At 35.5% G+C, this 17,106-nt stretch overlaps 1 protein-coding gene across 1 annotated transcript in view; it reads right to left on the reverse strand.

Moving 5' to 3' along the window:
* Positions 1-17,106, reverse strand: part of LOC138707726 (uncharacterized) — a 576,458-nt gene that overhangs the window by 272,611 nt on the left and 286,741 nt on the right. The window lies entirely within an intron of this gene.

Consider the following 17,106-nt stretch of genomic DNA (forward strand, 5'->3'; position numbering starts at 1 on the left):
TGTTCCGAGTGACCAAAAGGTAACGAAGCATAGTTTTTGCCATTGTGAAAAAACACTGATCACTGCCTTCAGACTTTTTTTTGAGGGATCGATAAAAGTCTCCATTCATCCACTTCGTACTGAACAAAAATATTTTGTATCAAGCCAAGAATATCATTGCAGTATATTAAGGCAACCTCTTGTGTAAAGTGGGGAGTAAATTCCTCTGCTCTATTCCTATACCAATGAAGAAATGTTTTTGGTGTCAGCATATTCATTTATTTTAATGTGGACCGTAAGAGCTCAGCTTTTTCCACGGGTAATCCTAAATCTCCTATTAAATCGTTGAGTTCAAAGTGGTAAACTCTTTAGGACTTTCACTTTCCACATCACACGGCCTTCTACAACATTTTCTGATGCTCATCAATGATTAGTACACAGTTTTACATTATTTTATTTATTTATTTGCTAATAATTGTAACATAAAGTATAATATAAACATAAAATTTTAGCTCACCCCTGAAAGAGTAGAACTCGCGCTCAGGAGCGGATTCCTGAATTTAAATTAAGAAATATATAATACAATTCGTTTTATGTCTACTACACAATAAGAATTATAAATTAAAAATTTAAATTTTTCATTATTCATAAAATCCATACGTAACATTTTTTTAAATTGAATACTAGAACCACTAGAATTGACAAATTATGATATTTAAATATAAATTTGTTGTATATTATTGGGCCTAAATTACTACTATGATTAATACTGTAGCAGTGTTGCATTTTGGTTCAAACAATCCTAAAGAATTAATACTTTTTGTTTCATAACTATGAGAATACAATTCAAAGTTATTTCAATTGGAGCACTGGATTATGAATACAGAAAAATTACAAGTATATTAATAATATAAATCATAAAATACATATATTTGTGTGTAAAATTGGTATGTGATGTGCCATTTTTGATGTCATTTCTGGCTTCAGCACACCAAAATACATAAAGGAGAGCTAAAATTATTCAAAGTGACTACCATCAACGTCTAAACAGCGTGGATGCCGCCGAACTGCTGAGCGAACTACGGCTGTCAGTGTGTCCGGTGTGATGGCTGTGCACGATGCTTCGACGGATTCTCGTAGCGCGTTCAGTGTAGCTGGCTTTTGTCGATAACCTTCATTTTTCATGGTTCCCCATAGGTAGAAGTAGAGGTGTTAGTAGAGGTGCTAAGTCTGGAGACCGTGGTGGGTACTCAATAGCACCTCTTCGACCGATCCATCGTCCAGGTAGTGTCAACGCCCTGACATATCGATGGTAGTGAGGTGGAGGGCTATTTTGTTGTAGGTAAAAACTCTCATCTCTCCTCTCGAATGGCAGGGGAAATCGGTGTCTGAAGCATATCGAGACACAATTGACCAGTTATGGTACTTTGAAAGAAGAAGTAACCAATCTGTCAGCTTTAAATTTATCCCGAATGCGGGAAATTGTTCGACGTGTTGGTGGTTGAGTTCTGAACTCATTTTGCCATTGTCGTTGTGCCTCTTTAATGTTTTCATACTTCTAGTACCACTTCGATACAGCCTTGCGTTGCTCAAACGTCAACCTTTCAGCTATTTTTCCTGCCGTTTCCTAGCAGCGCGCGTGACTCATGTGACGTTCGCCATTTGTTTAGAAAACATTACACTGCACTACCGCGCAAGAATTGTAACTACATACCATTCTGTTCCCAAAATATTGATTATCAAAGAGTGAACACAATTTTTTGGACCTCTCTGTATTTATTTATGTTCCTCATGTAATCAGTAACTCTGCATGACAGGATCAAAAAAAGGTTTGAATATTTTTTTTTACAGATTTCGAAGCTCTATGTCAGATATGGACATTTGAAGAGATGCGCCGTACTACCGTGATTGCGGCAACACGCATCACCTGTTAACGTCATACGCAGTGGTGGATCACATAAAGTAAAAACATACACAATATTCTGGAATGTCATTTTTATGAATAACGATAATGGAAGAAAATAAATATCCAAAATAAATATAGATTATTTTAAATATAGCTGAAACACAACTGTGTCCCTAACTTAAAGTACTACTGCAAAAATCTTGTAAAAATGAAATAAATATGTAAAATTCCATAACGGTTAAAATGTGATGTCATATTTATTCTTTTTACCACTTAAAATGACAAGCTTTTCAAAACTTTGGAGTTACGTCTGATATTGTAATTGTGAGCTAATGGAGTAATTGTCGTCTGAAATACGTGATCCTTATTTGTATTTTTTTGATGGCCAACTGAGAAAAGAGTGCTCACAAACATAGATCGAAAGAAAGAAAAAAAAGTATAATAAAACTCCAAAGACGTGGATATATATCATATGAGTACATTTGCATTTGATGAATGTATCATTTTTGAGTTGATTTCTAATTCTTTAATAATATTAATATTTAATATAATAATGTCAATTAACTATCGGGTTACAGATAAAGCAATTTAAATAAGAAAATTATAAAATTCCCTTTGATTTAACTGCATAAAAATAGAGGCAGTTGAGAGACAAGCAGTTTTAATTGATCGTACATGTGTACGATACTTTCATCTTTTCCTTGAGGAAAAACATAGAAGTCTTTAAGACTCTTGGTTATGTAGCACAGAAAATCAAAATAAATTACCCCTCTGGTCTGTAAATTCATTTATTATTTCACCCAGAAAATAAACCTGACAAAAGTTGTTACCGTCAAAACCTATAAGGCCGAGCTATCTGGGTATATATTTTATTTTATTGGGTTATTTTACGACGCTGTATCAACATTTAGGTTATTTAGCGTCTGAATGATATGAAGGTGATAATGCCGGTGAAATGAGTCCGGAGTCCAGCACCGAAATTACCCAGCATTTTCTCGTATTGGGTTGAGGGAAAACCCCGGAAAAACCTCAACCAGGTAACTTGCCCCGACCTGGATTCGAACCCGGGCCACCTGGTTTCGCGGCCAGACGCGCTGACCGTTACTCCACAGGTGTGGACTCTGGGTATATATGATCTAGGGTTCTACCTACTGTGTTTCCCTCTGTTGACCTACCCTCGTGTACCGGGTCACAGTATGTGTGATAGTAGACACAATGTCTAACCACAAGTACAGAGGTGAATTCATTACGAGTGACTAAGTGGCCGGGGTCCGACAGATATTGGCGCCGTCTTGAATCACAAAGTCATTACTTATGCTCTGTCATATTACTATGATGTACCGAAGTACAGTTCGATTCAGGGATTTTGGCCCCTAGAAAAAGTTAGTAGATAGACTAAGAGCGAGTTATTCATCACTACTGGCGGGCTGGGTTTCACAGGTCTGGCCGCACACTCGTGACACCTAACAATTTCTTCTTATCATGTCGCGGTACACTCCGTCTTAAAATAATAATCTTCCACACGTCTCGTTACGAATCACTACGTCTGTTGACTAAACAATGTCATGATGACTTATATTTTCTTGACATGAGTGTCCCTCAACTACGAACATAGATATTATTTTCATTCTTCCTCTTCCCTCTTCCACTCCTACGCACACTTGTGATTAAATTTCTTTCTTACGACGCAACACATAGCTCGCTCACTAGCCAAACAACCAAGGACAGGGGCCAAAAACGTTGAATCGAGCTGTACATAAGGAGTTTCAGTGCAGTAATTCTGCGTTTCCATATGATGAAGAATCGATAGAACGGAGAAAAATTATCTCTGGCATCGGGAACAGTACCAGTAAAACGGAATAAGTTTCCTAAATTTCAGAACTATAGTTCGTCTACTATGATTTTCTTACATCTACACTCTAATAGATCAATTTTACTTACATATTCACTCTAGAGTAAAGTTCAAAGGAGGTTTCAATTTTATGTACGATATACTGTATCCTTGTTAATGTAGACCTCGTAAACACACTGTATAAACCCGGTTGCTGTTTTCTACGGCGTCACGTGCTGTAATATTGCTATGAGAAGGAACATTAAATTCAGTATTGCAGACGAGATTTACAGCGTTGAGGAAAAAAAAATGAAATAACAAGCTAGTAGTCGGTGCACTCTGGAAACTTCTGTAAGGCAGCTGGATGCATTAATAACTCTCCGAGAGAAGAATTTATTAAATGTTTGTTTGGTTTATCAAAGCAGGGATATGAATCCAGAAGGGCGGACAGGCAAGATTAGCAATGAATTAAGCGTCGGTGTGGGAGAAGTAGCGGAAAACGACGCCCTCCGCGGCATCGGGTGATTACAGATAGGTGAGCAGACACATTTCGCCCTCCCGGTTGTTTAAGGAACTTCTCTAACTTTTTACTGGGATATGAAACAACCTTCGAGCATTGGAAACTGAGGGGAAAGCGCGAGACAAAAAAAGGAACAATCCAAAAGAATGGAAAGAAGGATTGGGGGGATGAACGAAATAGAAAGAATTGAGAGAAACTAAATTGTCTTTCTTCCTTCTTCAAAGGTTACCAACACTGTTTCTCCAGAAGTGAACGAGAAATGACAGTATGGTTATCCAAGGCACGAAGATTGAAGTTACAAAACAGAATGGAAGAGAGAAGAAATAAGGGAGGACAACGGAGTAAATGAATACGCACTTTAATACAAGTGGAAAATGTGTTGTAGACAACTAGAGATAGAATGTGCAGTTCTCTAGTGCCCAGAAGCTGCAGCTTTTCCTCTTCACTGAATTCTGAAGGCTCATACCAGACTGAAGACGATGGACCTTTAAGGAATATTAAATGATTCTTGAATAAATTCCTTTGCTATCTGAGAACAACAAAGACTTCTTCTGATAGATTTACGGAAAGTAAGTAATTCTAAATCACTCAGGCAAATTGCTAGCACCTAGCTGCAAGTTCGCGGGTTCAAATGCGGCTTTCTCTGAAAGAGAAATGGAGATAAGAGGCCCCTGTCGTAAGTTTACGGCACTTAAAATAACCCTGCCATCAACAGAGTGCTCAAGACACATACTTCGATGATGTCAAGTTCCTCTCGACAGGATAATGGAAGTAATTGCTGGGTAAATTCCAGGGAATGAAACCATAGCAATAACTTCGCTCCATATATTTGTGTAGCGTTGAAAGGGGTAGAATATGTTTGTTGTTAAACATTGGAAGGAAATATTTGTATAGATAAAATAGAAATGGTTAAATTTGCATGCTCAGTGGAGAAGAGACTTAACGGGTTTTGAAGCCCAGTAACATTAGAGTCCAATTCATGTTCGTTTGAGAAAACATCACTGTAATATTAATGTAAATTTGCAGAGAATATAATAACATGAGCTATTAATTTACAATTGCATATGAATATGATTTTATATGTACTTCAGTTATTTGACTTTGAGATTGATTGTGATCAGAAAAACTTTAGGTTTTCAACTACTGTTCATACATAATATTTTGGGTGAATAATAGAAGATATTATTATTATTATTATTCTGATGATGGAATCCGTAAGTAGTTCTGAAATTTTGGAGATATGAATTCTCAATTTAAGTCCAAATCCAAAATCATTTCTTCTAATGTTACAATTATTATTTTATATGAGTGAATATATAGGATTCCCTGCTGTTTCGAGAGTAAAGAAAAGTTTTCCGGAAGTTTTTCTTAAGCGAAATATTTGTCTCACCGAAGAAATTAGATTGTACGGTAATAGAAATATTAATAACGATAGTAGTAACAATAGTAGAACTAATAGTAGAGTGTAATAATATTAACCATAATAGTAATGGTCCTAGTAGTAATATATTTTGTTTTGGTTATTTAAAAACGTTGTATCAACTACTAGATTATTTAACGTCGATGGCATTGGTGATAGCGAAATGGTATTTGGCGACACGAGGCCGAGGATTCGCCATAGAATAACCGACATTCGCCTTACGGTTAATCAAAACCTCGGAAAAGCAACCAACCAGGTAATCAGTCCAAGCGGGAATAGAACCAGCGCCTGAGCTCACCTGCGGATCGGCAATGAAGCGCCTTACCTGACTGACAGTAGTATTATTAACAGTATAATCAATTATTGTAAAACGTCAATAATAATATTAATGACAATAAAAATAATAAATAATAATAATAATAATAATAAAAAGAACAAAAACAACAACAACAATAATAATAATAATAATAATAATAATAATAATAATAATAATAATAATAATAATAATAAGGGATTGTAAAGCAATACTTTTAACAATAGATTGAACGAAAGCCTTCTTAGCAGTAGGCTGGTCCACAATAAACCGGAAACGAGAACCAGAACGAGAATGGGAAGCCAAGAACGTGAATGTGAAGATTTTGATTCACAATAAACCGAGAACGGAAAAGGCTATGCATATCGATATGTAAAGTCGATATTACGCATTCTGATGTTATTTCAGTATTCTTGACCAATGACATTCTCTCATGAGCACAAGCCAATCAACATAAATACAGGTTAACCAAATTCGAAATTTGAGGCACAGAATATATAAGCATTCAGTTCACGTTGTAGTCTGGTCACATATGAAAATTGATTCCACTAAATTTCTCGGTTAGTAACAAGCAATGGATGAGGAAGAAATTGTGTCAAGGCCTCCTTGTTACAAAATATGCGATGACCAAATAGCTTTTCGATGACAACAGAATGAATCTATAGGCTGGTTCACAATAAACCGGGAACGGAAACGACAACGAGAACGGAAATAATGAAAAAATGTATTTAAATGTGAGCGTTCACAAGAGTTAATTGTGAATGCTCACACTTCAATACATTTATTTTAACAATATTTCCGTTTTCGTTCTCGTTGTCGTTTCCGTTCCCGGTTAATTGTGAACCAGCCTTATTAGGCTATGAACGGAAACGAGAACGACAAAGTTAAAGGATGTTACATCCTTGCAAAGCGCGTAAAATTTTAACGTAAAATATGTGTCACATTCGTGAAACTAATTTTCTTGTGCCTCAGCAGGAAAGATAATCTTTTATCAATACTTTAAAATTCGGTTCCCTTTATTTTATTTCACTTCTCTCTCGTGCCTTTCCTTTCAGAACCGTACATCTGGTTTACTTGACGGAAGAAGCTTTCCCCTTTAACACAGCCATTACATACAATCCGAACGGAGCCGAACAAACAATACTTTCACCAATAATTTGGAAAAATCAGCCGATAATTCGTACGTTGTTTTCACCACATTCTTCATTAATTTCAAAATCCGTTATGGTATGTAATTAATTTTTTTAATATGGAATAATTGAAAGATTTCACTTTTCAGAAGGGAACGTTTTCAGAGTGACTGCTTCATAAACTTTCCATCCAAATGACTCCTATTCAAATCCCGGTACTGAAAGTGAATTTCGTGGAGGCGTGTGAGTTGTGTTGTCTCGGTGACATTCTCGTTTTTCCGGAAATATTTCCATCAATTTTTCACAAATCTAAATGTTATTTTTATTTGTGAAGGAGTCATTGATATCGCAATAGGTACCGGATTGACTTTCTGTGCAGAGAACCCTGGTGATTTAGAGCGGAATCGTGTGACCAAATGGCGTTGGGACATTTTTTCCCACTCTAACAATTCTCATTCGTCATCTCTACTAGATGAAGTACCCAACCTTGGCAGGAAGCATTATATCAAGAGCAACGATTTACACAGTGTGTAAACAATATAAATTGCCTAACTTGTGTACTAACGTTATTAAGTTTTCTCCCATCTCGCACTTTCATTTTAGTCTAATAAATTACCACATTTATAGGATGAATAATAAATACTGATGATGAAATATACCATAATTTCATCATTCTTTTTATTTTCAGTAGGTTATTTTACGACGCTGTATCAAAATCTAAGGTTATTTAGAGTCTGAATGAGATGAAGGTGATAATGCTGGTGAAATGAGTCCGGGGTCCAGCACCGAAAGTTATCCAGCATTTGCTCATATTGGGTTGAGGGAAAACCCCGGAAAATACCTCAACCAGGTAACTTGTCCCGACTAGGATTCGAACCCGGGCCACCTGGTTTCGCGGCCAGACGCGCTAACCGTTAGGTTTCTTCGTTTACTTTTTTACTACAATAGGCCATACAGAAATGATCGGAACGAAATTCAAATACAAACTGCTGAGCCATTTATACCCGAACCCACACTTTCAGAAGTCGAAATTGCAATAGAAAATCTGAAAAAGTACAAGTCTCCAGGTATCGATCAAATTCTAGCAGAATTAATACAAGAGGGTGAATGCGCATTATCTAGCGAAATTTATAAGCTTGTATTTGCTATTTGGGAAAAGGAAATTGTACCAGAACAATGGAAGGAGTCCATAATTTTACCTATTTTAAAAAGGGGGACAAGACTGACTGTGGTAACTTTCGAGGAATATCACTTTTGTTGACGTCGTAAAAAATGTTGTCCAATATTCTTTTGAGAAGATTACCTCCGTACGTAGATGAAATTATTGGGATAATCAGTGCAGTTTTAGGCCTAATAGATCGACTATTGATCAGATTTTTTGTATTCGACAGATATTGGAGAAAAAATGAGAGTATAAGGGTATAGTACATCAGTTATTCATAGATTTCGAAAAGGCATATGACTCGGTTAAGAGAGAAGTTTTATATAATATTCTTATTGAATTTGGTACTCCCAAGAAACTAGTTCGATTAATTAAAATGTGCCTCAATGAAACTTACGCAGAGTCCGTATAGGCTAGTTCTATCTGATGACTTTCCAATTCATTGCAGGCTAAAGCAAGGAGATGCACTATCACATTCACTCTTTAACTTCGCTCTAGAATATGCCATTAGGAGAGTTGAAGATAACAGATATGGTTTGGAATTGAACGGGTTACATCAGCTTCTTGTCTATGCGAATGGCGTGAATATGTTAGGAGAAAATCCATAAACGATTAGACAAAACACAGAAATTTTACTTGAAGCAGGTAAAGCGATAGGTTTGGAAGTAAATCCCTAAAAGTCAAAGTATACGTTTATGTCTCGTGACCAGAATATTGCACGAAATGGAAACATAAAAATTGGAGATTTATCCTTCGAAGAGGTTGAAAAATTCAAATATCTTGGACCAACAGTAACAAATATAAATGACACTCGGGAGGAAATAAAACGCAGAACAAACGCCTGTTATTATTCGGTTAAGAAGCTTTTATCATCCAGTCTGCTGTCAAAAAATCTGAAAGTTAGAATTTATAAAACAGTTATATTACCGGTTGTTCTTTATGGTTGTGACACTTGTACTCTCACTTTGAGAGAGGAAAATAGGTTAAGGGTGTTTGAGAATGAGGTTCTTAGGAAAATATTTGGGGCTAAGAGGGATGAAGTTACAGGAGAATGGAGAAAGTTACACAACAGAACTGCACGCATTGTATTCTTCACCTGATATAATTAGGAACATTAAATCAAGACGTTTGAGATGGGTAGGGCATGTAGCACGTATGAGCGAATCCAGAAATACATGTGTAGTGTTAGTTGGGAAACCGGCGGGAAAAAGACCTTTGCGGAGGCCGAGGCGTAGATGGGAAGATAATATTAAAATGGATTTGAGGGAGGTGGGATATGATGATAGAGACTGGATTAATCTTGCATAGTATAGCGACCGATGGCGGGCTTATGTGAGGGAGGCAATGAGCCTGCGAGTTCCTTAAAAGCCATTTGTAAGTAAGTACGTTTACCATGTCATTTATTTTATTGTACATTATAACGGCAATTTTTATCTTTCTTTCTATTAATAACCCCAATTACGATTTACATTTTGCTTGCGCATCTTCTATTCATACATGAATAATGCATTTTTATGTTTTCCGCTATTTAAACTCAGATAAATTGACAGTCGGAATTTCCTTTCAGTACAATGAGTTGTGAAATAACAGTTATCAACCAGCTAATCAGCCCAAGCGGGAATCGAACCCATGTCTGTTGTGTAAATTTGTATCTACATTACTGTATTTTTGATACTATTCGGTATATAAAGAAATATCTCTATATCTTACTAGCTACGTAACTAAAGCAGATTAAAACGAAAGATACTAGCAAAAAATATTACCGTTTTTAATGCAATGCAGAACATCCAGTCCTCAAATTCAAATGGAGGTCGATATTAGGGACTCACATGGGATCAGAGAGCAGTTCTATAGGCATATCTCGTGCATGAGAAATTGTATTTCCTGTCGTCGATCATGAGTTTTGACATGGCACAGTGACATTTCGATATTGGTCATATGTTTCATCCTATGGTTCATAACGAATGACATTGATAGTAATTTCAACTCATTACCTGACTTCATTATTTACTAAAGAAATTATCTACAGACAAAAGAGATACTAATGTGGCAATAATGAAGCAACAGCAAAATATCATTGTCGGAAAAACGTAAATGTTTGTAGGAAATATCTCGCAGCCACTTTTGCACAAAATATTCCCGTAATCAAACCCATGATCTATTTATTGAGAAATTGTCGGCTGATTGATTTACGACTAGGTTAATACCGATCAAATAAGTTATTATTATTATTATTATTATTATTATTATTATTATTATTTCATTCGTACCAGCATCTTCGCCCTCATTTCTTCCATAATTCAATCTGGAATTTAGGCCCCTTGTTCTGTTTAGATCCATAATGCATCAGTCTAGAACAGGGATTTCAAAATGCCTGCACTGCGTGCTTTCTACAAACCGCACAACACTTCCTTAAAAGCCATGATAGTACATTATCCAATTTCGGACTCGCACTTAATCCAAGTAATGGCTGGTTCACAATAAACCGGGAACGGAAAGTACAACGAGAACGAGAACGGAAATAATGTTAAAATAAATGTATTTAAATATGAGCATTCACAATAGTTAATTGTGAATACTCATATTTAAATAGTTTATTTTAACAATATTTCCGTTCTCGTTGTACTTTCCGTTCCCGGTTTATTGTGAACCAGCCTTAAGACTCAAGCTATAATTATTGGCCATAAGCGTTTAGTTAACTCTCTTAATAACAGTAATCTTTCAGTTGTTACACTTAACAACACGCTAATCACTTATTCATCTGTCGTAAAAAATCTTGGCTTTTTTCGATAATAATCTAAATTGGAATATTCAAGTTAAAGAAACGATAAAAAAAATCTGTTCCTCCATTCACTGTATGAGTCGCTTAAGAAACTTCTTGCCCCAGCAACTAAAACGTACCCTAGTACAAACCCTAGTAATGCCACACTTCGATTATTGTGATGTTTTGTTAAGTGACCTAAGTTCTCAACTGTCAGTCAAGTTACAGCGAGTTCAGAATATGTGCGTCAGATACGTGTGCAACATCCGACGATATGATCACATATCACCGTCCTTCGCAAGTCTTTCGTGGCTTCGACTTAAAGAACGTAGAACTTTACACTCTTTGTCTTTACTCTTTCGAATTCTGCACACTTCAACACCAAATTACCTTTCGTCTCGTTTCTCTTATCTATACTCTAACCACGACGTAAATACCAGATCACTTATCTGTTGCGCGTTAAGTATACCTCTTCATAGAACATATCCTTATTCATCATCTTTTACAGTATCCACCTCGCGACAATGGAATTCCTTGTCACATAGTATTAGGGGCTGCAAGACAATAAACACTTTTAAAAACAGCTTAACAGATAACCTTCTTAGCATTTCACTCCAATCATACGGACTTTATCACTGTCTACATTGTTACTCCTTCCTATAGACATGCATCCTGATAGCGCTGTATTTTCAAAATTGTCTCATAATAATCTCTTTCTATTATCTAATATTATTTGAAATATATTAACATTCTATGTATTTTAGCTTACTTCTGCTACATAATTTGTATTTCAGTGTTTAATTAATAGTTCATAGTATCTTGTTGTTTAATTCGTAAATAACTCTTGTATACATGTAGATCTTATCTAAATCAAATTGATGAATTAATCTTAGCATGCAGGCTTTCACGGCCGGTGTCAGTTGCTACAGGTATCCCGAGCAGAAGACTTCGATCGAGGATACCTAACCACTGAAGATGTCTGCCGTAGAAGTAGACGAAACGTCTGGTAACGTCAGCACCAGTAGACCACGGCATCTTAGCCCGGAAGCTCTGTTTCAAATTGATGAATTCTTTGTAAGTTCATAAATATGTATGTATATTTTACGGCCTTAACTCTGCCAGCTGAAATAAATTATTATTATTATTATTATTATTATTATTATTATTATTATTAGTATTATTATTATTATCTTATAGATAAGTGAATCTTGTTGGATTTATATTGCTTGTAGTATGAGCACTTAATACAGGCGTTTTGACATCCTGGTCTAAAACTCCCTTGAGAATTCGACCGTTACTTATTCTCCCACGGGAGTGATATTTCAGGATTATTAAACATTTCAGTCCATTAGAGTCAAATTACAGTACATCAGTAATTTTTATTTCTCTCCAAAATTGAGATGACTTTGCGTTCCGATAAAATTTATTGATTTGTTACTTAGTCTTGCCATGTGCTTTTACAGTTTTCCTTTAAACATTGGCCTCTGCTGCCCTATTTGTTGACTTATCTTGTTCTATTATTGCCCAAATCGCACAACTATAAAAGTATGTAGTCATAGACGAAGTGTTGTATATTTTCAATCTGGTATGTTTCTGAATTTGGGATGGTCATGGAATTGAATCGTGAATTTCAGAAAAACCACATGTCCATTTGAGTAAAATTTTCAGTAAGCACAAAAACTGATTATTACTCGACCAAGGTCAGTGGAGTCCTGCAGCCCGGAGTCATGGCGCTACTGCTCCTGCGTTCGTAATACCGCATCGCGATAGTTCACATTACGCCCGCGGCTCCACTCGCTTTGTTCGAGTAATATCTTCAAAATCTTGCAGTATTTTGAAGTGATCATTTTTTATTAAAGCATAATAATATGTTGTAATTTTTGACATAAGTGAATATTAATTTTATTTTTAATATTTTATAGGAAAAATCTGAAATGTCTGGAGACTTGGGATTTCTGCAATTCACTAGTAGCAATAATATTTTATTACTTAAAAAAAATTACGTGAAAAAGAGAGAGGACAATTTATGTTATAAATAACTTTAAGCGAAGGAATTGAGAAAAGTACACAAACATATAAAAATATAAACTTATATGAAGAGCATATTTTATTTAATTAATCAAATTACTTTAATCCTAGAAAAATACAAATACATGGAAAATTGTTTTTTTTTTAATTTCTAAAAAAAAAAATCCACTTGCACTGGATTTATGGTGTTCTTGCAATTTCCTATCTACGTACAATTCACTGTAATTTATTGTCGCTGTGATATGTACACAGAAAACTGGACAATTGGAATTTCTACACAACTTGAAAGGCCTAGATATAAATATTACGACAATATGAAAATTTTAATTTCAGAAAAAAAATGTGACTTGTGGTGTTTCTCAATTCACGATTCATAACAATGAGATTTTCTTAAAGTTAAATCAAGAAATGGAATTGTTATCAGAAAATGAAGGAAACACAAAGTACCTAATTTTTGGGGATTTTAACGCGCGTATCGGCGAATTAAACAGCAACCATTATAATCCATTGAACAACTGACTAGACAAATCACGATTCAATTGAGTTAATGACAGCTATTATTTGTAAAAAAAAAATTATTAATGTTAGCTATTATTAGTAAAAATTACGTGCAAACTTTTCTGAGTTAAAAATGGCTTCCAGCGCAATGAAAAATGTATAACTTAACTTGTTACTTAGATTAGGATATATTGTGATTTCATTATATCTGCAGTGTCTGGAAAAAGTGACATAAGTCAGTTTCCGCAAACCTTTTTTTTGATAATTTATTGACAACTTACGGAACATCTGCTCGCTTGGAAAAAGAGACATAAGTATTTCTCCCATCACAATAATTCATACAGAAAAAAAAATTAAGTCGACATAAACCAGTGTAAGTTGTCAATCAATTATCAAAAAAGGTATGTGGAAACTGACTTATGTCACTTTTCCCAGGCACTGCAGATATACGTCTTTATAACCATTGTTGAAAAATGTTATTTACTGTACACACGTGATTATTATCAGCAACATTACACAGAACTGAATATTTCCGACAGGTACATTTAACATTTATAAAAAAGAACACACGTTTAAAAATGTATGACACCCATGTTTTGTAAGTTTATGTTCCTATAACTAACAATAATAATAATAATAATAATAATAATAATAATAATAATAATAATAATAATAACAACTTATTTCACCGCTGTTTGCCTACCCGTCGAGCTGTTTGCTGACGGTTTCTCAAGAAATGGACTGAGGATTTGATTTCCGAGAGCTTTTAGTGCAAAAGTGACTGTCATTTTTCCTCAAAACATTTACGTTTTTCGCCACCAACATTAGTTTTAGTATTGGAACATAGTCATGTCTTTTGTCTCATCATAATTTATTTAGTAGATATTAGTAGTAGCACTAGCATTAGCAGTAGTAGTAAAATTCTGCAAGTCATTATATTCACTAACGAACAAGAGGTTCTTTTTTCAGAATATGGAAAAACATTAGACTTCATAACTAACTACATAACTGGTAGTGGTTGGCATAGCGGAAAATCACCGTTTAGGACAAAACAAGACAAACAGAGAAACGGGAACACATACACAGTTCCTATGGAAGAGATAGGAAGCTTCATTTCCGTGCTGGGAATCGAACAAAAGTCTGCTGCATTTGGAGTTGCAAACGTTACCACTTTAGCCACGTCGAAGGACTGAATACAGCTTTTGTCCATACGAATTCCATTAGGATTTGCCCAGAATCTGAACTTGGGTCACCGATGTGGAAAACTGAAGTGTATTGTCTATTGAACGTCCGTGAGATCATGGGATAATGATGCGACGAACAGGAAATGATTTGAAAGGCAAACCTAGTGGAGTATTACGTGCTGCAGACCAAGAATTTCCTAGGAAAATTGGAAAACGTTGCTGGATATACAAGACGAGATGATAACGGTAACCTCATTTTTCCCCCTGGAACTACAAACTCATGAAAAGAATAGTATAATAAACGAAAAAAAAAAAAAAAAACAATACGAAACAACACAATTTAGGAATGCAACACAGTAGAGCTCTTCGAAAACTCGTGGATTACAAACCCATCGGCAAAAGAATTGTTACACTTAAAAATAAACAAACATAGGACTATAACCTAGCATAAAACTGAATTTAGATATTCAATCCTTAAAGGAGAAGGTAATGGCATTCATAGGGAAGGAACCGATTAGAACAAAAATAGTTATAAATAACTGCTGCATAGAACAGGTAAGCCATTTTAATTATTTGGGAAGTGATGTTGGCTTTGACAAAGAATATGATGTGGACAAGAAAATATGTGATTTTCAAAGAGTATGTGGAACAATTAATAGAACATTTAGAAACAAAATACGTTAAGAAACAAAAAATAAAGTTTTATAAAGTCATGGCTGTACCTACGCTGGCATACGAAAGTGAGACTTGGACATTAACTAAGAAGTAACAAGTAAAATACAGGCGACAGAAATGAAATTTCTAAGAAATGTGAAGGGATGTACGAAGAGAGACGTATTAACAAATGAAAGCATAAGGGAAGAGTTGTAAATTTTAAATATAAATGAAAGATTAAAAGATTTTAAACAAAATTGGAAAGAACATGTCGATACAATGCCAGATACCAGACTTACTAAACAAATAATGCAATATCATCCTAAAGGAAGAAGATCGGTGGGCAGATCTAGGAAACGATGGCTGGAGGACTTCAAAGACGAAACAGGCATTTGATTGCCTGTACCATGGAGTGAAGAAGAAGAAGAATCCTTAAAGGGGTTCACAACACAAAAATCAATTTATTTCGTTTTACAGTCCAGGATGATAGAAGATTGTGAATATAATTGTTTTTATTTTCATAAGTCGCGTTGAGAATTTATGCTCCCGCACGCTAACCCTCTCCCACTTAGCCATGATAATTATAGAAGCTTGTATCATGCAGCCAGGATTGCTATATGTCGCTGTGAGGATGGTCGTTCTCGCCGTATTCTATGTTAATTTAATAAGAGTTTTACAATTAAAATGAGTTGTTGCAATGCTTACGGTTGTACATATTCAAATGAAAAGAGGGGAAAAAACAAAAAGCTAGGTATATTTTTCCGCAAATTTCCTGATAGATCGAAATCGCCTAAAAGGTTTAAAATCTGGATAGAGTTGTGCAAGAGAAAACAGTTTACACCCTCATCTACTGTCCGCATTTCACGAGAAGATCCGAGCTAGGAATGCGAGTTGTTCGCCCACTCTTATAATCTACCCCCAACACGGAACCGGCCGGCCATTGACTGAGTCTTGTTTATCCCAGTCGGCCAATGACACCACCCCATCCACCTGCTCCTTCAAGAACGCCGAGTTACTGGCTTACTCTCTCCTCTTATCCCGCAAGAACCATACTCCCCTCGCAGGGATCCTCTCGTGAAATTTGGACAGTAGAGATGTATTATGTTCCTCACATTTTAATGAAAAAGATTTTGAGGTGTCTCAACTCAAAAGTAGTTAATGAAAGATGAAATGTTTATGGGTCCCAGACTAAAATCAGGGGCAATTTCTACTCAAAAAATAGAAGTATTTGCTGGTCCATCTCCTTTAAAACAATCGCGTATTGACAGATATGAAATGAAGAACGAAAGAGCTGGTTCGAGATATATTGGCAGCGCATGAAATAGTAACTTATTATTCCGGAAGAAACTAATATAGAAATGACACATGAATACAACACGCAATAATGTAGTATAGAAATACAATGTGAGGTGTTCAGAAATTATTCTTCATTGCCCATGCTGTAGTCTGTGATTCAGATTCAGATAATGTGCTTCCATGATAACGCAGTGAGTAAAGGAGCATTGTGACGTCACTGATCGTTTTGTTTTCCTTGCATAGCGCACGCCCCGTTTCGCTAATTGACCTCGCATTTGATCAGAAGAGCATTGTATTTCATAAAACATCATAATCCACTCCTTAATAAATTTAGATTTTTGTGTTGTAATCCCATTAACAATAATGATGATAAACTACAAGGAAATCCTCATTATTTTACTCAGAACAAAACCTTCATAATAGA

This window comes from Periplaneta americana, chromosome 10 (genome assembly GCF_040183065.1).
Source record: "Periplaneta americana isolate PAMFEO1 chromosome 10, P.americana_PAMFEO1_priV1, whole genome shotgun sequence".
Lineage (NCBI taxonomy): Eukaryota > Metazoa > Arthropoda > Insecta > Blattodea > Blattidae > Periplaneta > Periplaneta americana.